The sequence below is a fragment of the Salmo salar genome, chromosome ssa10, assembly GCF_905237065.1.
Source record: "Salmo salar chromosome ssa10, Ssal_v3.1, whole genome shotgun sequence".
NCBI lineage: Eukaryota > Metazoa > Chordata > Actinopteri > Salmoniformes > Salmonidae > Salmo > Salmo salar.
In genome coordinates this window covers 35,590,252-35,616,872 of record NC_059451.1, presented here as the reverse complement: position 1 = coordinate 35,616,872, position 26,621 = coordinate 35,590,252, and positions in this window count along the sequence as shown.

Genomic DNA, 26,621 nt, shown 5'->3' with positions numbered 1-26,621 from the left:
TCTGGAAAGAGACGCATTCTGTCGCCTAGAGATGAACGTACTTTGGTGCAAAAAGTGCAAATCAATCCCAGTACCTATATCCACAGTAAAACCAGTCCTATATCGACATAACCTGAAAGGCCCCTCAGCAAGGGAGAAGCCACTGCTCCAAAACCGCCATAAAAATGCCAGACTATGGTTGGCAACTGCACATGGGGACAAAGATCGTACTTTTTGGAGAAATGTCCTCTGGTCTGATGAAACAAAAAATAGAACTGTTTGGCCATAATGTTTGGAGGAAAAAGGGGGATGCTTGCAAGCCGAAGAACACCATCCCAACCGTGAAGCACGGGGTGGCAGCATCATGTTTGTGGGGGTGCTTTGCTGCAGGAGGGACTGGTGCACTTCACAAAATAGTTGGCATCATGAGGAGGAAAATTATGTGGATATATTGAAGCAACATCTCAAGACATCAGTCAGGAAGTTAAAGCTTGGTCGCAAATGGGTCTTCCAAATGAACAATGACCCCAAGCATACTTCCAAAGATGTGGCAAAATGGCTTAAGGACAACAAAGTCAAGGTATTGGAGTGGCCATCACAAAGCCCTGACCTTAATCCTGTAGAACATTCGTGGGCAGAACTGAAAAAGCGTGTGCGAGCAAGAGGCCTACAAACCGGACTCAGTTACACCAGCTCTGTCAGGAGGAATGGGCCAAAATTCACCCAACTTATTGTGGGAAGCATGTGGAAGGCTACCTGAAATGTTTTACCCAAGTTAAACAATTTAAAGGCAATGCTACCAAATACTAATTGAGTGTATGTAAACTTCTGACCCACTGGGAATGTGATGAAAGAAATAAAAGCTGAAAATAATAATTCTCTCTACTATTATTCTGACATTTCACATTCTTAAAATAAAGTGGTGACCCTAACTGACCAAAGACAGGGACGTTTTACTAGGATTAAATGTCAGGAATTGTGAAAAACTCACTTTAAATGTATTTGTCTAAGGTGTATGTGTCACGTCCTGACCAGTAAAGAGGTTATTTGTTATTGTAGTTTGGTCAGGACGTGGCAGGGGGTGTTTGTTTTATGTGGTTTGGGGTTTGTTGGGATATGTACTTATGTAAGAGGGGTGTTTGTTTAATGTGTTCCGGGGTTTTTTGGGTATTGTTCTATGTTTTGTATTTCTATGGTTTTTCTATGTTGTGTATTTCTTTGTTGGCCTGGTATGGCTCTCAATCAGGAACAGCTGTACATCGTTGTTGCTGATTGGGAGTCATACTTAGGTAGCCCTTTTTTCACCTGTCTTTTGTGGGAAGTTGTTTTTGCACTGCTGTGTTTAGCCTGCAAGACTGTTTGTCGTTCGTTTGTTTTCTTGTTTTGTTATTAAGTGTCTCAATAAAAGTAAATATGAGCACTCAACCCACTGCGCTGTCTACTCCATACGACGACCGTTACAGTATGTAAACTTCCGACTTCAACTCTATACACACTACCATTTAAAAGTTTGGGGTCACTTAGAAATGTTGTCCATTAAAATAACATCAAATTGATCAGAAACACAGTGTAGACATTGTTAATGTTGTAAATTACTATTGTAGCTGGAAACGTCTGAAGAACACACATCTCTAGCGTGCCAGAACACTACTCCAGCGTGCCAGTGGCCATCGAAGGTGAGCATTTGCCCACTGAAGTCAGTTACGACGCCAAACTGTAGTCAGGTCAAGATCCTGGTGAGGACTACGAGCACACAGTTGAGATTCCCTGAGATGGTATATGACAGTTTGTGCAGAAATTATTCGGTTGTGCAAACCCACAGTTTCATCAGCTGTCTGGGTGGCTGGTCTCAGACGATCAAACAGGTGAAGAAACCAGATGTGGAGGTCCTCGGCAGGCGTGGTTACACGTGGTCTGCAGTTGTGAGGCCGGTTTAATGTACTGCCAAATTCTCTAAAACAACGTTGGAGGCGGCTTATGGTACAGAAATTAACATTCAATTTTCCAGAAACAGCTCTGGTGGACATTCCTGCAGTCAGCATACCAATTGCACGCTCCCTCAAACCTTGAGACATCTTTGGCATTGTGTTATGTGACAAAACTGCAAATTTTAGAGTGGCCTTTTATTGTTACCAACACACCTGTCAATGATCATGCCGTTTAATCAGCTTCTTGATATGCCACACCCGTCAGATGGATGGATTATCTTGGCAAAGGAGAAATGCTCACTAACAGGGATGTAAACAAATTTGTGTACAAAATTGGAGAGAAATATGCATTTTGTTCATCTGGAAAGGTCTGGGATCTTTCATTTCAGCTCGTGAAACATGGGACCAACACTTTACATGTTGTTGCATTTATATATTTTTTTCAGTATATATTTAGTCCAGCCTGCTCTTCTGTAGATACTCCATGGGAGAATATATACTCCATTGAAAGAGAGAGAGAGAATGAGCGAGAGAGACAGAGAAGGCAATGGAGATGGAGACAGAGAGAACACGGTACTGATGGGTGTCAAACTACAGTGCTGCAGTGCAGTGGGGTGCAGCCATATAGACCAACCCCTTGGCTTCCATCACACACGGCTCTGCAGGGCTCAACTGCCACTCGGGAGTTAGATAGAAACCTGATAAATAAATCAACTTAGAGGCCTGCTGAGGTTTCAGGGCCTCTACATTCCTCTTCATGAACCAACCAACGCCAGTCGGGCAGAGAGAGAGAGAGAGAGAGAGAGAGAGAGAGAAGACTCCTTCATGCTTCTAAGTCCCAGTAGGCATCGAGGACCAAAGACACCACACTCTGTGATTCTTTCAAAAATGTAATATATTCACTTATCTGAGGGCCCGGGCTCAAGATCCTCATCATTTTCTTTAACTGTCCAAGATAAAAGTCCCAGGACTTTCCTCCTATTGGCCTTCAGCCTCTTCGAACACTCATACTTAATGATTTGAGGGTCTTTTAAGAACTTACTCTGGGACAACACTTTCTGAACTGGCCCTTTTATGTGGAGATGAGTAGAAAAGGGATATCTGAAAACATCAGGGAGCTTCAAATTACCCCAACTTTACAGAGAGCCAGACATAGTTATTAGGGCTTAATTGAACACGACTGACTTTCCTCCAACAGTCCTTCTTTTTAATCCACTCTGAAAAGTTGTATTTGTGCAGTTATTTATATTTTACAGACTAAAGTACCAGAGTTTTTATTCAATTCTGTCTGGTTTCTTTTTTTCATATAGCAAGTTTCAAATGGAGGCATTAGACAGCAGGGAAACGAGTGACAAGTGCTGTACAGTACATCACAGTGCAGTGCTGTTGTGTGTTGGGATGTAGAGAGAGAGGTGAGGGGATGTTGCTGTGTGTTTACTGTGTGTTTGCTTGATTGGGTCTCACCCCAACACATATTCACTATCTCCTGTTTCATCTCCTTTGGCTCAGAAGCTCAAATTAAGCACTTCAGTTGGTGGATTTTAAAATCTGCTACGATCAAAACACCTTGATGAACAAAACTTAACCAAGAAGAGGTGAGGAGGAGGTTGAGGAGGAGAGGGGGGTATATTGAGACGATGAAGGCACATATCCAAATTCCCTGTGCTTTCTGTCTCTGTTACAGACATAATGGTCTGTTTACCTACCTACCAACCCCCCTCCAACACACAAACACACAAAGTTTTCTCTCAAGGCATCTTTAAATATATTTGACTGTAGGAAATGTTTTATTTTCCTGTCGCTTCTTTCTCATTCCGTTTGTTGTTCTTAGTGTCTGGCTGTTAAGTTTGCAGCAGTTTGGCAAGACAGTGTTCCAGGCTACATCCCAAATGGCACCCTATTCCCTACATGGGTCAAAAGTAGTGCACTACATAGGGAATAGGGTGTAATTTGGGACACAGCCCCAGTCTAGTACATAGCCTGGATGGAAGATGATGTGTCTTTAGGCGCATTACTCCTCCCTGACGGGGGCTGGTATACAGAGGTGACAGCATCGGCTTCCAGCATCTTTCTTCCTTTGTGTTTCAGTTAAGTATGTAAGTATTGTGAAACACCCATGTGATTAAAATCTCTGTCTGATATTTCTATCAAGATTTCTATTAAGAGACAGACAGGCTGGGGGAGAAATACTGCCATAACAGAGCAGCAGGCAGACAGACAAGACGGGCAAATACATCTTTGCTGGCTGAGAGATAAGATACCTACCGTCCAAAGGAATAGAGACGCAGGTTCTTTAAAATATTTAAACCAAGCTGTTTGGCATTGTTTGTCGTGGTTGTCTATTGTTTGGTGATTACATTTACTGGCACAGTTTGCATCATTATACATTTGCAAGAGGAGGATGCTGGCAAACACTCAGTAACACAACGTAGGTGTGTGCGTGTGTGTGTGTGTGTGTGTGTGTGTGTGTGTGTGTGTGTGTGTGTGTGTGTGTGTGTGTGTGTGTGTGTGTGTGTGACACGTCTGGTGTGAAACAACGGACGTCACTCTGAGGGAACGGGAGGAAGTGACACGCGAGGAACACCCCTGCCACGCCGTCGCTGACAGCACCATCCGAACCAGCATATCATTTCACTGTGTCTGCTTTATATTTCACAGGCAGACAACACACACACACACATTCCACAACAATAACCTGCATTGGCCTGTCATTTCCTAAGCATCTGATAATGGTGTTTCTACCACAAATGATCTAGTCTGAGGGTGGAAACAAGAGCAGGCTTATTCTTCTCCCTCTACATTAAGTAGTTCATATTCTCACTCGTATGTGTCTGCAACAAAATAGTAAATTACATTTCCCTGGGCAGTTTCTCTCTCTCTCTCCATCTCTACCATCCCTCTCTCGCTCTCAACCTCATTCTCTCCCTCTTCCCCTTCTTCTCCTCCTCCTTCTCTACCTCCCCCTCTCTCTCTAACAGAAGCTTATTTAACCCGAGGTTAGCTGACACCAGTGTGGTGGTTGTCTGGCACTGTTCCAAGGCCCCATTATCACAGAGGTCAGCCACCTAATCTGGAGAAGCTTCTCTTCTCTGCTCTTCATTAATGTATTATTAACAAGCTACAGTGTAACACAGGCAGATGGCCCTCCACTGGGGATAACAGGGCCTAATAGGGATGGCCAGAGTGCTCTGTATGAGGAGAGAAGGGGCAGGGGATGAGAGGTAAGGGGGGCACTGACGTTCACCCCTCATCAACCCCTAAATGGTGAACTAGTCTCCGCTTTAAAAATTAGTTTACTGCATATTTTGAATGTTAAAAGGGATAATTGGGGGACATACTCAATTCCCCAAAGAAAATTTTAATTGATTGTGATTTTTCTTATATTTCTGGATGGAAACAGAGTTATTTTAAGGATAATGTAAATGTCATTTTTATTCTGAATAGCATACTGAATTGTTACTGTACTTTCTTAGAAATATTGTCTGAAAGTGTAGAAATTACATGAATTTAGTTTTCATTCGTTCAGCGATTAGACAAAGCATATCCTCATTAGCTAGTTTTCCGTCTAATTTGCGACAGATTTTCATGTGGGAATTTAAAAATCGTCATAAAACAAAATACACATTTTTCCACAAGAGATGTTTCCATCAAACTTACTTTTTGTGGTTAAAAGGCTCTGTGTAATGATACATAAAAGGCTCTGTGTAAAAATTACTTTTACAGTTAAATTACCATGTACCAAATAAAAATACAAATTAAATGGGTTCTATCGCATTTTCAACACGACTGATGGTTTTGTCACAAAAACTGTTGCGTTGTATTGCAAATGTGCCCACTCTGGTCTTGGCTCATGTGCTCTAGCTAACAGCTAGCAGATAGCCTACAGTGTGGGTAGGCTACCTACATCATGAAATTATTATGGATAAGGATGTTATTTGTACTTGTCAAATGGCAGCAAAGCATCGATCATAACATCACCAGAGTAAGATCCTCAATATTTATTGGAAAGGTGCATCAAGCTCATCACCTTGCACATTCACCACCCTGTGAAGTAACTTATTTAATCTGTAGCCTAATAAACTGCATGCTTTCCCGAGGAGTCATAGTGAGAGGACCACACAACATGTCATCACGTGACTCCAAGTTTACTTCGATATGATGGTTATTATATCAATATTTGCTCATCAAGGCATTTCCACCACCATTTCTCGCATAATTAATTTTACCAACATAAAAAAATCCCACCATGTCAAATGAACTGTCTGTTGCCATTTATTAAATTGTATCGGCATTTCATGTTTCCATCAGCCCAGGTAACATGGTTATTCAACACTTGAATAACCATATCATCCTCACAGACAATGGACTTCTTTTTTTTTGTAATCATCTCTTTTCAAATGTACATTTTAATTCTGCGTAATTCTCTGACATGCTTATTCTCTCACTTGACCTCTACTGAAGTATAGTCAGTAGAGGTTAAAACTAAAATATTGTTGTCCTCACAGGCAATGGACCTCTCTTTTTTAGTAATCATCTATTTCCAAATTTGCATTTTAATTCTCAGTAATTCTCTGCCAAGGTTGTTCTCTCACGTGACCACCACTGAAGTATAGTCAGTAGAGGTGCGTGGGTAAAATCACTGAGGATGCCAATGCCCCCTCCCCCCTCCCCCAAAAAAGCTATATTACAAACTACAGTGTAGTTTGCTCTATAACCCCTTACTTCATATGCCTTGCCGCCGTGATAGGCATAAGGCCGAGACAATAAGAAAACACAGAGGCAGAATAAATTCAACCAAACCCTTGTTTCATTACAAAACCAGCGAGACACCTCTTTCTAATATTTTCAGACCACTAAACAAATATTGATTTAGAACTACATAGAGTTACCGCAAGAGTTGCCTCCACTATTCCAGCACCATCTCAACTTCAACATCATCTATTCACCTATTCTTAGTCATACAGTGACAACTAAAAGATACACAAAATGATTTAGTCTAATCAACGTAAGCTAAATATGATGTGGCTGTCCATGGTACTGATTTCTGTTTATATGTGTGTGTGTGTGTGTGTGTGTGTGTGTGTGTGTGTGTGTGTGTGTGTGTGTGTGTGTGTGTGTGTGTGTGTGTGTGTGTGTGTGTGTGTGTGTGTGTGTGTGTGTGTGTGTGTGTGTGTGTGTGTGTAAGTAGAACAAAAACATGCTTACTCACCCTACTTGTAGAGAAAAGCCAATGCCATCTTCCTCTTTCATGTTCCCTAAACGGTCTAAGACTCTGTCATACAGTACACGCTTTTAGTTTTTGTTGTCCTGGGCTACCTGGCTAAAATGCTTGCTCGCTAGCCTAACTTCCTTTCATGGGCAACGGTGCGTCTGGCCAGCTAGTTAATATTAGCATACTACATCTAGCTACATGTTGAACTTCCATCCTCCCAGGCCAGGGGCACAATGTATGAATTAATGGTTGGATCAGAATCTCCATTATAATTATTGGCCTGTACCGAGAATTAAGTAAAGCCTCAAGTCCAAATCCCTATCTCCATCCATGGCTAATTTAGGAAAGGGACATTTTTAGCTAGCTAGACACCGGAGGACAATGACACAACATTTTTTTCTGTCAATAACATTTGGCTTCTGATGTGATTGGTCTGAAGTCAAAACCAAACTGGCTTCCCTTTATACTTTTTTTTTGGTGCGCCAGGACCACAGCTGAGCTCACTCAGTTTAGCTCAACACTGCTTGGCTATTATCTTATTTATTTTTTTATCAAGGGAGGCCAAATGCTCACTGGCTTCACTTGCATTCAATGCTATGGGCGGTAACAATGTCATACCTTATTTTGACCAGACACCAACAGATAGATACGCTACACATACTGAGACAGAGGGGAACATGTATAAAACAGAGATTGACAAAAGATAAAGGATTTAGTATATATACACACAGTACCAGTCAAAGGTTTGACAACACCTATGTAATGAACATGATGGGAGACAGAGTGCTTGATTCAAGCACAGGACGCAGCAGGTGTTTATTGTAAAGGACCACAGGAGGAGGCAGGTAGCTGGGTCCAGGGGAAGGCAGAAGGTCATACACAGGGGGTCCAAAAAGGCAACAGCACAGGCAGGGAAAAGGCTAGTAACATCGTCCGGGAGGTCAGGCAATAGGTTGATAACAGGAAATCCGATAAGCTAAAGTACAGGCAAAAGGAGTCGTTAGTGAGGCAGGCAAAAACTATCATACACGGGAGGAGTAAATTACTGGCGAAACCAGCACTCTAAATAGAAGTGTATCACAAAACAAGCAATACCTCACAGTGATGGGGTGCAAAGAACTGAACTAAATAGTGTGTGATTATGACATACAGGTGTGTGAACAGGTGATTAGAATTCAGGTGATTAGGATCTGGAGAATGAGCTGAGTTCATGGAATCTATGTGTTTGAGAGTGTGAGCTGGAAAGTGGGCTGGAAAGTGTGCTGCGTTCAGGGGATCTACGTGTTTGAGAGTGTGAGTTGGAAGCAGATGTTACAACCTACTCATTCAAGGGTTTTTCTTTATTTTTACTATTTTCTACATTGTAGAAGACATCAAAACTATGAAATAACACATATCGAATCACATAAACCCCCAAAAGTGTTAAACAAATCAAAAAAATATATTTTAGATTTTAGATTCTTCAAAGTAGCCACCATTTGCCTTGATGATAGCTTTGCACACTCTTGGCACTCTATCAACCAGCTTCACCTGGAATGCTTTTCCAACAGTCTTGAAGGAGTTCCCACATATGCTTAGCACTTGTTGGCTTCTTTTCCTTCACTCTGCAGTCCAAGTCATCTCAAACCATCTCAATTGGATTGAGGTCGGGTGATTGTTGAGGCCGGGTCATCTGATGCAGCACTCCATCACTCTCATTCTTGGTCAGATAGCTCTTATACAGTCTGGAGGTGTGTTGAGTCATTGTCCTGTTGAAAAACAAATGATAGTCCCACTAAGCGCAAACCAGATGGGATGGCGTATCACTGCAGAATGCTGTGGTAGCCATGCTGGTTAAGTGTGCCTTGAATTCTAAATAAATCACAGACAGTGTCACCAGCAAAGCACCCCCACACCATCACTCCTCCTCCTCCATACTTCTCGGTGGGAAACACACATGCGGAGATCATCTGTTCACCTACTCTGTTCACCTAAGACACAGTGGATGGAACCAAAAATCTCACATTTTGACTCATAAGATCAAAGGACAGATTTCCACTGGTGTAATGTCCACTGCTTGTGTTTCTTGGCCCAAGCAAGCAAGTCTTATTGGTGTCCTTAAGTAGTGGTTTCTTTGCAGCAAATCGACCATAAAGGCCTGATTCATGCAGTCTCTTCTGAACAGTTGATGTTGAGATGTGTATTTATTTGTTCTGCAATTTCTGAGGCTTGTAACTCTAATGAATTTGTCCTCTGCAGCAGAGGTAACTCTGGGGCTTCCTTTCCTGTGGCGGTCCTCATGAGAACCAGTTTCATCATAGCGCTTGATGGTTTTTGGGACTGCACTTGAAGATACTTTCAAAGATCTTGACATTTTCTGGATATACTGACTTAAAGTAATTGTGGACTGTCATTTCTCTTTGCTTTTTTCAGCTGTTCTTGCCATAATATGGACTTGGTCTTTTAACAAATATGGCTATCTTCTGTATATCACCTCTACCTTGTCACAACACAACTGATTGGCTCAAACACATTAAGAAGGAAAGAAATTCCACAAATTAACTTTTAAGGCACACCTGTTAATTGAAATGCATTCCGGGTGACTACCTCATGAAGCTGGTTGAGAGAATACCAAGAGTGTGCAAAGCTCTCATCAAGGCAAAGGGTGGCTACTTTGAAGAATCTGAAATATAAAATATATTTTGATTTGTTTAACACTTTTTTGCATTCTACATGGCTCAATATGTGTTATTTGATAGTTTTGATGTCTTCAATATTATTCTACAATGTATAAAATAGTAAAAATAAAGAAAAACCCTTGAATGAGTAGGTGTGTCCAAATGTTTAACTGGTACTGTATATATATTTTTTTCTTGGTCAATTTTTTGGGGAAGTCTGGATTCCCTTGGACTCATGAATACATGCCACTGAGTATAGTGTCTGTTTTCTTCTTGGTACCTTCTCCCTCTTGCTATACATATGCTCTCTTTTTCTCCCCTCTCTCACCCCCCCCCCTCTTTCTCGCTTGCTCTCTTTCATCTTCAATCTCTTTCAATCTCTTTCAATTTCCCTCACCCCCCTCTCTCTTGCTCTCCTCTCTCTCGGTTTCTCTCTTCTCTCCCCCCTCTCGCTCTCTCTCTCTAGCTCTCGTCTTCACTCTCTATCTCCCTCACCCCCTTTCTCTCTCCCCTTCACAGTCCTTCTATTCTCTCTAATTGACTTCATGCCTGATCATGTTGAGGATCTGTCTGGTTTCCACTTGCTCTGCCCCTCTTCACAAACTAACACCGTATTCTCTCTCTTCTCTCTCTCTCTGTCGCTTTCTCTCTCTCTCTCTCTCTCTCTCTCTCTCTCTTCAAACTAACACTGTATTCTCCTGTGTTCTCACGCTATTAACACAAAGCATACCCACATGCTGCTGGATGTTATTAGACCAGCTAGGGGATGATGCTATAAACTAATTTTCAACTCAATTTAACCTGTTTCACCTCCAGTGAGGAAGAGATGATTCCACCCTCCTCCTCCTCCCCGACCCAACATTACAATTAAAGGGGAATTTCACCCCGGAGGAATCTGGGCTTGTTTTCATCATGTCCGAGGCATTTCTAGGTCAGTGAGATGTGTTTCACACATGATTGCCCAGGAGGAAGGCAGGTCTGGGCTTTGCATGCTGAATGATACACCCTGTGATGGCTTCCGGTGTATTGATGAGGGGGCGAGATCTGAAAATACATGTAGTCCTGCTTTATGGCATTTTGCGAAGGCTCTATGTGATACTGATTGCACAATACATTTTTGAGTGTATAGATATAGCTGTCCTTGCTCGATAGAGCCATTGTCTTTCAGCGATCTTCCAATCAGCAGATTCATTGCTAAATATACAGTACAAGCTCATACATTGTTTCCAGTCTCTGTAAGACTGTGGGATGGTGCTTTGTGCCCTGGCCCGGTCTCTCCCCCAAGGCAGGCTTTTTTGAAAGGGAGGCGTACACTAACAACACAATCCTTTGGGCAAAACTGAAAGAACTGACCAGACCACAATGGCTTCAAGTGACTCCTCTCATCAAGACAAATTCGACGATGGAACATTTTTTGTTTTGCTACATGGTGACATTCAAACATACATGTCTCAACTGGAATATATCGAAGAAGATTCGAAACAAAGATTTGGATTTGGCTAGAAGCTCAGCTACAGCCGATGCCAGCACCAAGAGGGCAGATGAGAAATACGGTGGTTAGCTATGTAAGTTATTTTTTCTGCAAGCCACCTAGCTCACTAGCTAATTTTAGTGTATCTATTTAAACAAATATTGTGTATTGCTGGCTAACATACAACTGTGTTACACTGGGGGGAAATCAAATTATCTTTTTGCTAACTTTTGCTAACTTGCTAACTTTTTTTGCTAACTTTTTTGCTATCTTCGGTTGCTAACATCTCAGCACCCCCTGCAGCAACTTGCCCCCCCGCTTCTCCACCCATATCCAGACAGCTGATGTTCTGAAAGAGCTGCAAAATCTGGTTCCTTACAAATCAGCTGGGCTAGACAATCTGGACCCTCTCTTTCTAAAATGATCTGAAGAAATTGTTGCAACCCCTATTACTAGCCTATTCAACCTCTCTTTCATAACGTCTGAGATCCCCAAAGATTGGAAAGCTGTCGCGGTCATCCCCCTCTTCCAAGGGGGAAACACTAGACCCAAACTGTTATAGACCTATATCCATCCTGCCCTGCCTTTCTAAAATCTTCGAAAGCCAAGTTTACAAACAGATCACCGACCATTTCGAATCCCACCGTACCTTCTCCACTATGCAATCTGGTTTCCGAGCTGGTCAAGGGTGCACCTCAGCCATGCTCAAGGTCCTAAAAGATATCATAACCGCCATCGATAAAAGACAGTACTGTGCAGCCGTCTTCATCGACCTGGGCAAGGATTTCGACTCTGTCAATCACCGCATTCTTATTGGCAGACTCAAAGCTTTGGCTTCACAAATGACTGCCTCGCCTAGTTCACCAACTACTTCTCAGATAGAGTTCAGTGTGTCAAATTGGAGGGCCTGTTGTCCGGACCTCTGGCAGTCTCTATGGGGGTGCCACAGGGTTCAATTCTCGGGCTGAATCTTTTCTCTGTATATATCAATAATGTCGCTCTTGCTGCTGGTGATTCTCTGATCCACCTCTACGCAGATGACACCATTCTGTATACATCTGGCCCTTCTTTGGACACTGTGCTAACAAACCTCCAAACAAGCTTCAACGCCATACAACACTCCTTCCGTGGCCTCCAACTGCTTTTAAATGCTAGTAAAACTAAGTGCATGGTCTTCAACCGATTGCTGCCCACACCCTCCCGCCCGACTAGCATCACTACTCTGGACGGTTCTGACTAAGAATATGTGGACAACTACAAATACCTAGGTGTCTGGTTAGACTGTACATTTTCCTTCCAGACTCTTATTAAGCATCTCCATTCCAAAATTAAATCTAGAATCTGCTTCCTATTTCGCAACAAAGCATCCTTCACTCATGCTGCCAAACATACCCTCGTAAAACTGACTATCCTACCAATCCTTGACTTCGGCGATGTCATTTACAAAATAGCCCCCAACACTCTACTCAGCAAACTGGATGTAGTCTATCACAGTGCCATCCGTTTTGTCACCAAAGCCCCATATACTACTCACCACTGCAACCTGTATGCTCTCATTGGCTGGCCCTCACTACATATTCGTCGCCAAACCCACTGGCTCTAGGTCATCTGTAAGTCTTTTCTAGGTAAAACCCCATCTTGTCTCAGCTCACTGGTCACCATAGCAACATCCACCCATAGCACGCGCTCCAGCAGGTATATTTCACTGGTCATCCCGAAAGCCAACACTTCCTTTGGCTGCCTTTCCTTCCAGTTCTCTGCTGCCAATGACTGGAACGAATTGCAAAAATCACTGAAGCTGGAGTCTTATATCGCCCTCTCTAACTTTAAGCATCAGCTGTCAGAGCAGCTTACCGATCACTGTACCTGTACACAGCCAATCTTGCTCTTTTGCACCCCAGTATCTCTACTTGGACATCATCTGCACATCTACCACTCCAGTGTTAATGCTAAATTGTAATTATTTCACCTCTATTGCCTATTTATTGCCTACCTCCCAACTCTTCTACATTTGCACACACTGTATATAGATTTTTCTAGTTTTTTCTATTGTGTTATTGACTGTATGTTTGTTTGTGTAACTCTGTGTTGTTGTTTTTGTCGCACTGCTTTGCTTTATCTTGGCCAGGCTAGTTAGTTATCCTGGCACATGCTAACTTGTTACTATGCGCCAAGCCTCCAGTTTGTAAGTTTTTAGCAAAGTGTAACATCAGCAACAGTAAATAGTTTTTACTAGCTAGCTATGTAACATAATTGACTAGGCTTGACATTGATTATGATTATGACCGTGGATGCATTTCAAAATCACAAAATGATAGGCATGATGCAAGATAGGATTCCAAACAGATGTAAATAACAATGTCTTGCTATCCAGCAAGTTAGCCTGCTAAGTTTACTAGCTAACAGTGTAGGAGAAACAATAATACAACAATTTAACTGTTGTAAATCTCCAAAACTGATAAGCTGTTTTTTCTACAAATATATTTGTCTAAGCATGTCTACCTACCTAGGTACATTTGTACGGTCTGGTCAATGCAAAGATTGATGGTTATGCCATATTTCTTTCTATTAGGCTAAATATTGTTCTAAATGTAATCTCTATTTCTATGCACATGTATACATGTTCAACTAGTCTACCATAATGGTGTTATGCTGGCACAGTTCAACTGTTGTTCAAACTGTGCAGTGGAGTATAATGTATTGTCTTTTCTTAGACAATACCGTATGGTGCCTGAGATTCTTCCTGGAATGGATTCTTGGAGAGAAAACCAGATTCCTTTGCCTGCGTGTGTCATTGTAGTAGAACAGTATCCCGTGAACTGCATCCCCCTCGATGGATTGGACATTATGCTGGATTTCAAAAAGAATATGACTCAAGGTAAGCTATATGGAATTGTTTAAAGAAAGTCATACCAAGGATCATTTTGCTATTTGATTTTGAATTTTAAGACCCCTTGAAATACAAGAAATACATACAAAAATAATTTGATAAAACATTTTATTTAGTCTTAGAGCTATTAGACCATAGAAACACATTAAATAACAGATTCACTACATGGAACAACACATTGTTCCCCCCCCCAAAAAAAAAAATCTAAAGGAAGTTTGTTCTGAAGTGTTTGTCCTATATCTGAGAGATATAAGAAAGATCAGTTAACATTATTATTATTTTTTAACCCCTTATTTTTGGCACTCCATACATACTTCCATAAATTGTTTTCACAGGTACCGGCAGACCTTCAGAAGATTCTTGTGAGGCCTGTGGGCATTCTAGAGAAAAACAACAGACGTGCGTGTTCGTGAAATGTAACCCAAACTACAGCTACAGACAGAAGTTGGTAGATTGGCTGTACCGACTTCAGACGAGTCCCAAGACGGTTGTGGGGGTCGTAGAGCAAAACGGAGAACACCATCGTGTTGGTGAGATTCTCATCTCTCCATAAAAAGTTTGTAGGCCAAACAGTTCGGACGCAACAGACGATTTTGTGAGAAGATCGATTTTCAGGATGTCTCATGGTCTGACAAACATCACTGTGTCACCTTTCATCGCAGTTCCAGAAGTGCAACATTGGCGGATGCGGTGAATTGAGACGCATCCAAATAAAAAAACATATATCTCTATCTGGATTTGTATTATCCTAATTAGATTTCTGTGGGGGCGCGGGCATTGACTCCAAAGACGTTTGGTGTCCATTACTGGGAGTTACAGGATAGGTACTGTTTTGTGTAGCACAGAATTTTCCACCAACCTTAGCTTGACGATGCTGTCTTTGTCCTCGATTCGGGGAAACAGTCTCATAAAATGTCCGTGTCCAGTTGCAGGGGTAAGTTTGTATTTAGAAAATGCTAATTTATTAAACAAAATATTTGTTTTGCTCCATGAAGTAATCCAGCAATGTGTTCGTCACCATTTTGTCAATTTCAAGTCTTCCCAGATTGATCGAAACAGGTGTCTGTCATCATGACATGAGGCACTTTGGGGTGAACACTTGTCTCGATCAATGAGGGAAGACTTGAAATAGATAAGAAGGCGACGTACGCTGTTAGATTACTTCATGTAGTATTTAGCAATAAACGGACCGCCTGCAACTGGACACAGACATTTTGAAACCCCTGTTTCCACGAATCGAGGACGATGACAGAATTGCCAATCTAAGATTGGTCGTAAATCCTATGTGCTACACCAAACAGTGCCTATCCTGTATCTCCCAGTAATGGACACCAAAAATCTTTGGTTAAATCAAATGATCTGTTGTAACAATCTGTAGCTACAGTTCTCTGCATTTTACTACACATGAGACACAATGAACTGTACTAAACTGTTCGTACTATATTTTTTTGTATGTAACTTTTACCATATAACATTCTTGTTGAATACCCAATTCTGTTTTTTAACTAGCATTAAATATTGTACACTACCCTGTATTTTAGATTTTGGATATATCTGAATGTCAAACGTATGTTTGATGATACAGAGCCCTGTACAGCTTACAGTCCAATCGGAAATTATTCACACCCCTTGACTTTTTCCACATTTTGTTACGTTACAGCCTTATCCTAAAATGGATGAAATTGTTATTTTTTCCTCATCAATCTACACACAATACCCCATAATGACAAAGATAAAACCGTTTTTAGAAATTTTTGCAAATGTATTAAAAATAAAAAACTGAAATATTAGATTTACATAAGTATTTAGACCCTTTACTAAGTACATTGTTGAAGTACCTTTGGCAGTGATTACAGCCTCGAGTATTCTTCGGTATGACGCTACAATCTCGGCACACCTGTATTTGGGGTGTGCCAAACAAAGACGAAGAAATACTAAATAAAGACAATAATCATGTACAGTGCCTTCAGAAAGTGTTCCCACCCTTTGACTTTTCCCACATTTTGTTTTGTTACAGCCTGAATTTAAAATGGATTACATTTAGATGTTGTGCCACTGGCCTACGCAATACCCCATAATGTCAAAGTGATTTTTTTTTATTGTTTACAAACTAATAGAAAATGAAAAGCTGAAATGTGAAGAGTCGTTAAGTATTCAACTTCTTTGTTATGTCAAGCCTAAATAAGTTCAGGAATAAACATTTGCTTAACAAGTCCCATAAGTTGCTGAACTCACTCTGTGTGCAATAACAGTATTTAACATGATTTTCGAATGACTACCTCATCTCTGTACCCCACACATACAATTATATGTAAGGTCCCTCAGTTGAGCAGTGAATTTTGAACACAGATTCATCCACAAAGGCCATAGAGGTTTTCCAATGCCTCGCAAAGATGGGCACCTATTGCTAGATGGGTAACAAATTAAAAGTTATGAATTATACTTTGGATGGTGTATCAATACACACAGTCACTACAAATATACAGGCGTCCTTCCTGACTCAGTTGCTGGAGAGGAAGGAAACCACTCAGGGATTTTGCCATAAGGACAATGTTGCCTTTAATGAGTCTGATGCGAAAGATATACTGCTTTGTCTTGACAAGGCCCAAATCCCCATCATCAGTGTGTATTATTGGCCAACGTGCAATCATTGGAAAACAAACTGGACGATCTACGATCAAGACTATCCTACCAACGGGTCTTTACAAACTGTAATATCTTATGTTTCACTGAGACTTGGCTGAACGACAACACAGATAATATGGAGCTGGGCAGAACCAGGGCAGGTGGGCCAGAACCTGTTTTGAGCCTCAAATGTTTGCGTGTTATTTGGGCATTAATACACGTCACATATCACTTTGCAAACAAAGTAAAAATATATATATATCATTGAGTTAATAAAGCCGCAAACAAACATGGTCTCTTTTTTTTTTTTTAGTAAGGCAGTTCCAAAATGCAGGTGTTTCAGCCTTGCTCAGTGGTTTCTGTGGTGACGGGGCAATCCAGCAGCAAATACGGAGCATTGCACCGTGATTGGCTCAGTATTCTGTCACTCATGGGGACACTACGTCACCGCCAAGTCTAAGGGTAGAGCTAGGAAATTCAAGCCCCTTGGGTGCAGCCATAGAGATATTAGAAGTGCCCATCCAAGAAGGATCAAAGTCATTGGCCACAGATAAAATGATGTCAAATCACATTATATCTACAGTAGTTTTCATTGGATATGTCAATATCATACTTTCAAAATCATGAATCAAGTCGACAATCTACTGGCAAATCCATTTTAATCCTTCTCATATGAAGAGAAATAATGAAGAGAAATTATAGATAAAACCTATCAGTGCTCATTGGCCATTGGCCATTGGACACAAACATTACACAACAAGTTGGAAATCACAAATTCAACAATGAGTGGTTTGGAAGGAATCAGTAGCTAACTGCAAGCATTGCAAAGCAATCATTTGCCTGCTATTCAGTGGAGTGGCTGTGTGGTCCAAAGTAAGAGTGAAGGGTCTCTTTTCCGAGTTTAAAATTATAAACATTCAACATTGTATATGAAGGATGATTTGTGCCGTGCTCAAAACAACTGTTAACTCGGGACTGCAAAATCTGACTTAAGTGAGTTCAAGACAATTGGGAACTCAGGAAAAATAAGCTACAACTGGGAAAATATGTTTAATCCAAATTCAGAAATCGGGCCTCTTTATAGAGCTACGACCTGAAGATCACTGATATCATGATTCAACCTTTTTTTCCTTCGAGTTCCCAGTTGTCTTGAAAGCACCACAAATCCAGAGAATGCCAGACTTTGATGACAAAGTTTGAAGACAGAATTTGCCCCCGAAGGACCGCCGCGCCACCTTCCTGTTAAAGTGAGCACAGCACAAAAATGTCTTGTATGCTGCTGCATAAATTATGTAATATGCCAGGGAGATATGTATACTGTAGCTAAGAAAGTAATACTAAGTGTATTTTGTGTAGTAAGCTGTTAGTAGCCCATGTGTCTCACCCTAATAATTTGGTCTATTTTCAGCTATTAATTCCGCCAACTGTTCTGACTTGGTGGTGCACATGTAGCCTATAACCTGTTTTTGAGAAATGTAATCATTGAATATTGTAAGAGCTTTCAATGTCTGCGTATATGCCCCCTTTATTTATCCTACCGTTCTGACTTGGTGTAAGGGGAGAACACTGTAAGAACGGTCCATGTTCTGAATTCTGTTGCTGTACATTTCAAAAGTGCTGAACAAATAGACTACGTTCATCCTAGCTAGCTCATTAATGTCTTAATTTTAGTTACGGATTGCCTCTTATCCTCTCTAGGGTATGTGGGACGAAATCGTCCCACCTACTCAACAGCCAGTGGAATCAAGTGGCGCGATATTCAAATACCTTAGAAATGCTATTACTTCAATTTCTCAAACATATGACTATTTTACAGCATTTTAAAGACAAGACTCTCGTTAATCTAACCACACTGTCCGATTTCAAAAAGGCTTTACAACGAAAGCAAAACATTAGATTATGTCAGCAGAGTACCCAGCCAGAAATAATCAGACACCCATTTTTCAAGCTAGCATATAATGTCACAAAAACCAAAACCACAGCTAAATGCAGCACTAACCTTTGATGATCTTCATCAGATGACACTCCTAGGACATTATGTTATACAATACATGCATGTTTTGTTCAATCAAGTTCATATTTATATCAAAAACCAGCTTTTTACATTAGCATGTGACGTTCAGAACTAGCATTCCCACCGAACACTTCCGGTGAATTTACTAAATTACTCACGATAAACGTTCACAAAAAACATAACAATTATTTTAAGAATTATAGATACAGAACTCCTTTATGCAATCGCGGTGTCCGATTTTAAAATAGCTTTTCGGCAAAAGCACATTTTGCAATATTCTGAGTAGATAGCTCGCCATCACAGGCTAGCTATTTTGACACCCACCAAGTTTGGCACTCACCAAACTCAGATTTACTATAAGAAAAATTGGATTACCTTTGCTGTTCTTCGTCAGAATGCACTCCCAGGACTTCTAATTCATCCACAAATGAAGTTTTGGTTCAAAATAATCCATAGTTATGTTCAAATATCCTCTGTTTTGTTCGTGCGTTCAAGACACTATCCGAACGGTGACGCGCGGATGCGTATCGTGACAAAAAAATTCAAAATATTCCATTACCGTACTTCGAAGCATGTCAAATGCTGTTTAAAATCAATTTTTATGCGATTTTTCTCGTAAAATAGCGATAATATTCCGACCGGGAAACCCTGTTTTCGTTCAAAGACTCAAAGTTGAAAATGGAGTCGTCTCGTGCACGCGCGCCCCCGTCTCATTGTTCTCAGATCGACCACTTACCAAATGCGCTACTGTTTTTCAGCCTGGGACAGCAGAGTCATCATTCAACGTTCTGGCGCCTTCTGAGAGCCTATGGGAGCCTTACTAAGTGTCACGTTACAGCAGAGATCCTCTGTTTTCAATAAAGAGAGTGTAGAAGGCCAAGAAATGGTCAGAGAGGGCACTTCATGTACAGAATCTTCTCAGGTTTTTGCCTGCCATATGAGTTCTGTTATACTCACAGACACCATTCAAACAGTTTTAGAAACTTTAGGGTGTTTTCTATCCAAATCAAACAATTATATGCATATTCTAGTTTCTGGGCAGTAGTAATAACCAGAATAAATCGGGTACGTTTTTTATCCGGATGTGAAAATACTGCCCCTACCCTAGAGAGGTTATCCGCTTGTCGTCCCCTTATGCCATAGTTTGTACATCTCAATTGACAGTAGAAACCACATTTGTTAAAGCAAGTCAGTCATGTCAGCTATGTTTTTTAAAATGGCAGTAAATGAGACTGAATGAACTGTTTCGCTGCCAGACAAGGCTCCGTTGTGTAGCCAGGTGTAGCAGTGGTAAAGTGTTGAGACTGCTGTTGGGACAGCTTTATGTAGGCCCTAACAGTTTGTCGGCACCGTTTGTCACTGTTATAGCGAAATTAATGTATTGTTTAGTGTTGTGTTGTGTACTGGCTTTAATGGCAAGCATCCCACATTTTTTGGGTGGGTCCACCAAGATTTACATGCTAAAATCACCACTGGCCGATGTCTAACATTAAAGAAGTCTCAAGGTCTTGCTTGCCTGAGGTAGAATACCTCATGATAAGCTGTAGACCACACTATCTATGAAGAGAGTTCTCATCTATGTTATTCTTAGCCGTCTATTTACCACCACAAACTGATTCTGGCACTGAGACCGCACTCAAAGTGCTGTGAAAGGACATAAGCAAACAAGAAAATGCTCATCCAGAAGCGGTGCTCCTAGTGGCCGAGGACTTTAATGCAGGCTAACTCAAATCCATTTTACCTAATTTCAACCAGCATGTCACATATACAACAAGAGGAGAAAAAAAAACTCTAGACCACCTTTACTCCACACACAGAGATGCATACAAAGCTCTCCCTCACCCTCCATTTGGCAAATCTGACCATAATTCTCTCCTCCTCATTTCTGCTTACAAGTAAAAACTAAAGCAGGAAGTACCAGTGACTCACTCAATACGGAAGTGGTCAGATGACGAGGATGCTACGCTACAGGACCGTTTTGCTAGCACAGACTGGAATATGTTCCGGAATTCATCCAATAGCATTGAGGAGTATACCACCTCAATCACCGGCTTCATCAATTAGTGCATCAACGACGTTGTCCCCACAGTGACCGTACATACATTTCCCAACCAGAAGCCATGGATTACAGGCAAGATCCACCCCGAGCTAAAGGTACAGCTGCCGCTTTCAAGGAGCGGGAGACTAATCCGGACGCTTATAAGAAATCCCGCTATGCCCTCAGATGAACCATCAAACAGGCAAAGCGTCAATGCAGGACTGAGATTTAATCCTACTACACCGGCTCTGACGCTCGTCGGATGTGGCAGGGCTTGAAAACTATTACAGACTACAAAGGGAAAACCAGCCGCGAGCTGCCCAGTGACGCGAGCCTATCAGATGAACTAAATGCCTTTTATGCTCGTTTCGAGGCAAGCTACACTGAAACATGCATGAGAGCACCAGCTGTTCCAGACGACTGTGTGATCACGCAATCCATAGTTGATGTGAGCAAGACCTTTAAAGAGGTCAACATTGACAAAGCCGTGCGGCCAGATGGATTACCAGGATGTGTACTCAAAGCATGCACGGACCAGCTGGCAAGTGTCTTCACTGACATTTTCAACCTCTCCCTGACCGAGTCTGTGATACCTACATGTTTCAAACTACCACCATAGTCCCTGTGCCCAAGAAAGCGAAGGTAACCTGCCTAAATGATTACCGCCCCGTAGCACTCACATTGGTAGCCATGAAGTTCTTTGAAAGTCTGGTCATGGCTCACATCAACACCATCATACCAGAAACCCTAGACCCACTCCAATTCGCATACCACCCCAACAGATCCACAGATGATGCAATCTCAATCACACTCCACACTGCCCTTTCCCACCTGGACAAAAGGACACCTATGTAAGAATGCTGTTAATTGACTACAGCTCAGCGTTCAACACCATAGTGCCCTCGAAGCTCATCACTAAGCTAAGGGCCCCCAGGTGGTAAGGGTAGGCAACAACATATCTGCCACACTGTTCCTCAACACTTACTCAGTCCCCTCCTGTACTGCCAAGCACGACTCCAACACCATCATTATGCTTGCTGATGACACAACAGTGGTAGGCCTGATCACCGACAACGAGCAGACAGCCTATAGGGAGTGTGGTGCCAGGACAATATCCTCTCTCTCAATGTGAGCAAGACAAAGGAGCTGATCATGGACTATAGGAAAAGGAGGTCCGAACAGGCCCCCATTAACATTGATGGGACTGAAGTGGAGCGGGTGACAAGTTTCAAGTTCCTTTTGGCGTCCACATCACCAACAAACTATCATAGTCCAAACACACCAAGACAGTTGTGAAGAAGGCACGACAACAACTTTTCCCCCTCAGGAGACTGAAAAGATTTGGCATGGGTCCCCAGATCCTCAAAAGGTTCTACAGCTGCACCATCGAGAGCATCCTGACCGGTTGCATCCCTGCCTGGTATGGCAACTGCTCGGCATCTGACTGTAAGGCACTACAGAGGGTAGTCCGTACGGCCCAGTACATCACTGGGACCAAGCTTCCTGACATCCAGGACATATATACTAGGCGGTGTCAGAGGAAGGCCCAAAAAATTGTCAAAGACTCCAGTCACCCAAGTCATATACTGTTCTCTCTGCTACTGCACGGCAAGTCTAGGACCAAAAGACTCCTTAACAGCTTAACAGCCATAAGAAAACTGATGAAATGGCCACCCGGACTATTTACAACAACCACCCCCACCTTTGTTTTTGCATAGTCACTTTACAAATTACCTTGACTAACCTGTACCTGCAAGAAATAGAGGATGAGGATGGATCAACAACATTGTACTTACTCCACAATACTAACCTAAATGACAGAGTGAAGGAAGCCTATACAGAATAAAAATATTTCAAAACATGCATCCTGTTTGCAATAAGGCACTAAAATAAAACTGCAAACAATGTGGCAATGAAATTAACTTTGTCATGAATACAAAGTGTTATTTTTGGCCCAAACCCAACACAACACATCACTGGGTACAACTCTTTATGTTTTCAAGCATGGTGGTGGCTGCATCATGTTATGGGTATGGGTGGCTGCATGTTGTGGGTGGCTGCATCATGTTATATGCTTGTCATCAGAGTTTTTTTTAATAACAGAATAGTGCTAAGCACAGTCAATATTCTAGAGGAAAATCTGTTTCAGTCTGGTTTCCAACAGACACTGGGAAACATTCACTTTTCAGCAGGACGAAAACCTAAAACACAAGGCCAAATATACTTTGGAGTTGCTGACCAAGTCGACATTGAATGTTCCTGAGTGGCCTAGTTTTGACTAAAATCTGCTTGAAAATCTATGGCAAATCTTGAAAATGGCTGTGTAGTAATGATTAACAACCAACTTGACAGAGCTTGAATAATTTTTTTAAGAATTGTGTGCAAATATTGTACAATCCAAGTGTGCAAAGCTCTTAGAGACTTACCCAGAAAGACTCACAGCTGTAATCGCTGCCGAAGGTGATTCTAACATGTATTTACTCAGAGGTGTGAGTAAATGTATATACATTTTTGGGCAATTCTTTAATAAATTTGCTAACATTTCTTAAAACATGTTTTCACTTTGTGATTACGGGGTATTGTGTGTAGATGAGTGCACCAAAAAACCCAATGGTGTCACCCGGATCTGTTTCACCTGTCTTGTGCTTGTCTCCACCACCCACCAGGTGTCTCCCATTTGTCCCCATTATATCCTGTGTATTTATATTTGTGTTTTCTGTTTATCTGTTGCCAGTTCGTCTTGTCCCGTCAAGTCTGACCAGCGTGTTTTCCCGGTTTCAAGTTTCTAGAGTTGCTGTTTTCTATTTCTTCCAGTTTTGACCATTCTGCCTGCCTGCCGTCCTGTACCTTTCTGACACTGCCCTGGATTACTGACCTCTGCCTGCCCTGACCCTGCCTACCTGCCGTTCTGTACCTTTCTGACTCTGCCCTGGTTTAATGACCTCTGCCTGCCCTGACCCTGCCTGCCTGCCGTTCTGTACCTTTCTGACTCTGCCCTGGTTTACTGACCTCTGCCTGCCCTTGACCTGTCATTTGCCTGCCCCCTGTTTTGTAAATAAACATCTGTGATTCGAACTGTCTGGATTTGGGTCTTATCCTGAGTCCTGATAAATGTTAATTGTTCCACTTTTACGTTTCTTCTGTAGGCCTACATACGACATTGACCAGTGTCATACAACCTTGTTGTACAGTGTTGTTGTTATACAGAGTGTTATGTTGGAACATACAGTATTAGAGCATCATGATGGAACAGAACATATTGACAGCAGAAACACCAGTCCTTCCTGCTCTACTTCGATCCTCCAAAAGTTTGAGTACAGAAAATGTAAACCTTTACTTATTAAAAAAGAATCCTCAATTCTTTGATTCCAGCTTTTCAAGTAGGTATCCCAATTATGTTGAATAATTCTGGGTCCGTTATGCAATTAGTTCAACTGACCTAGATAAATGTAGCTGGAATTCAGTTTTTTTTCTTTAACAAATTGCTTTCTTTTTTGTTTTCATTATTGATTCTCTACTTCTTCAGAAAATTTAAACAACCCCAATTTCCAAATTGTTTTACCTGGCTTCAGTATAAGCCACAGTTGTTTGCTCTTCCGTAATATGCTATTCCGTTATACCTTTAATGTTTTTTGGTAGGGGACCATTTCAGAAGAAAAAATCATACAAAAAGTTGAATATAATGTCTCCATCTGTGTCCATTTCTCTGATCATGATAATAACCATCACTGACGTGCGGTGGCGTTACATTGAGGGTAAATCGACAGGATGTTTACATCCAGCAAGATCATGACTGGACTTTGATTTCACCTCCACCCAACTTTTAATGCATCCCAAATGGCACCCTATTCCCTATATAGTACACTATTTATCACCAGGGCCCATAGTGATCTGATCAAAGAATTGCACAATAGGGACTAGGGTGCTATTTGGGATACACATTGGAGTATAGCCTATGTGATTTGGAATAGCCTCAGTAGATGACAGCCATGGCTCTATCTACATCAAGATCTTTCAAGGTATCACTGCGTTCCCTTTAAACCAGAGTGAAACATGTCGTTTAAACAAGCCCTCCTTGTGGAGCTTGTCTGTAGCTGTTGCTGTGAGCTCCCCTGAAGCAGATACACAGATCCTTAGCAGAGACACTCTGACACGGTGGTTAATGGTACACCCATACCAGTTTCACTATCCTGCCCGCACTTCCTGTGTAAGGGTACAGCTATTGAGTAGTGTTACAGGACCATCTGTGTGCCTAAGTGCTCTGACTGCAGTTACCCCCAGCTTTGGTGTGTTACCCTCAGACATAACAATGATTTTAATGATGTCACATGTGTCTTACTGACAATTAATAATTAACCATGATCTAGCCGCTGAAGTAGCTTTTATACTGAGCTATCTGAATGGTTACAGAGGGCTGCAGTGTTTACCATAAAGCATGTTGGAATGTACTGTATTCCAATTCTACTAGATTATCAGACCTACCAGTAATATTCCGATGTACCTAATCTACACACACACACACACACACACACACACACACACACACACACACACACACACACACACACACACACACACACACACACACACACACACACACACACACACACACACACACACACACACTTTGCATTGTATGGATGGTCTCAGATGTTTCTTGGTTTGCTAATTTTCACCTCATTCACACCTAGTGATGGATCTGCCTGCGATTAACACTCGGTCATAACCTTGCTCCGTGGTTGATACCCGTGAGTAACTAGTTACGCAGTACTGTATATTCAGCTGACAAACAGCAATAGAACTGTCCATGCATGCTAACAGAATAATCATTTTTACATCACTGTCCTTGGAACATACAGTATTTATGTAACTAATGACTTCAAAGATAGAAATACAATGCATTCGGAAAGTATTCAGACCCCTTGACTTTTTCCACATTTTTATTTACGTTACTGCCTCATTCTATAACAGATTAAATAGCTTTTTTCCCTCATCAATCTACACACAGTACCTCACAATGACAAAGCAAAAACAGGCTTTTAGATTTAAAAAATATATATATATATTTATCACATTTACATAAGTAAGACCCTTTACTCAGTATTTTGTTGACGGACCTTTGGCAACAATTACAGTCATCTTGGGTATGACGCTACAAGCTTGGCACACCTGTATTTGGGGAGTTTCTCCCATTCTTCTCTGCAGATCTTCTCAAGTTCTGTTAGGTTGGATGGGGAGCGTTGCTGCACAGCTATATTCAGGTCTCTCCAGAGATGTTCGATCTGGTTCAAGTCCGGGCTCTAGCTGGGCCACTCAAGGACATTCAAACACTTGTTCTGAAGTCACTCCAGCATTGTCTTGACTGTGTGCTTAGGATCGTTGTCCTGTTGGAAGGTGAACCTTTGCCTCAGTCTGAGGTCCAGAGCGCTCTGGAGCAGGTTTTCATCAAGGATCTCTCTGCACTTGTTCTGTTCGTCTTTCCCTCAATCTGCTGAAAAACATCCCCACAGTTTGATTCTGCCACCACCATGCTTCACCCTAGGGATGGTGCCAGCTTTCCTTCAGACGTGACACTTGGCATTCAGGCCAAAGAGTTCAATCTTGGTTTCATCAGACCAGAGAATCTTGTTTCTCATGGTCTGAGAGTCCTTTAGGTGCATTTTGGCAAACTCCAAGCCTTTTACTGAGGATTGGCTTCGTTCTGGCCACTCTACCTTAAGGGCCTGATTGGAGGAGTGCTGCAGAGATGGCTTTCCTTCTGGATGTTTCTCCCATCGCCACAGAGGAATGCTGGAGCTCTGTCAGAG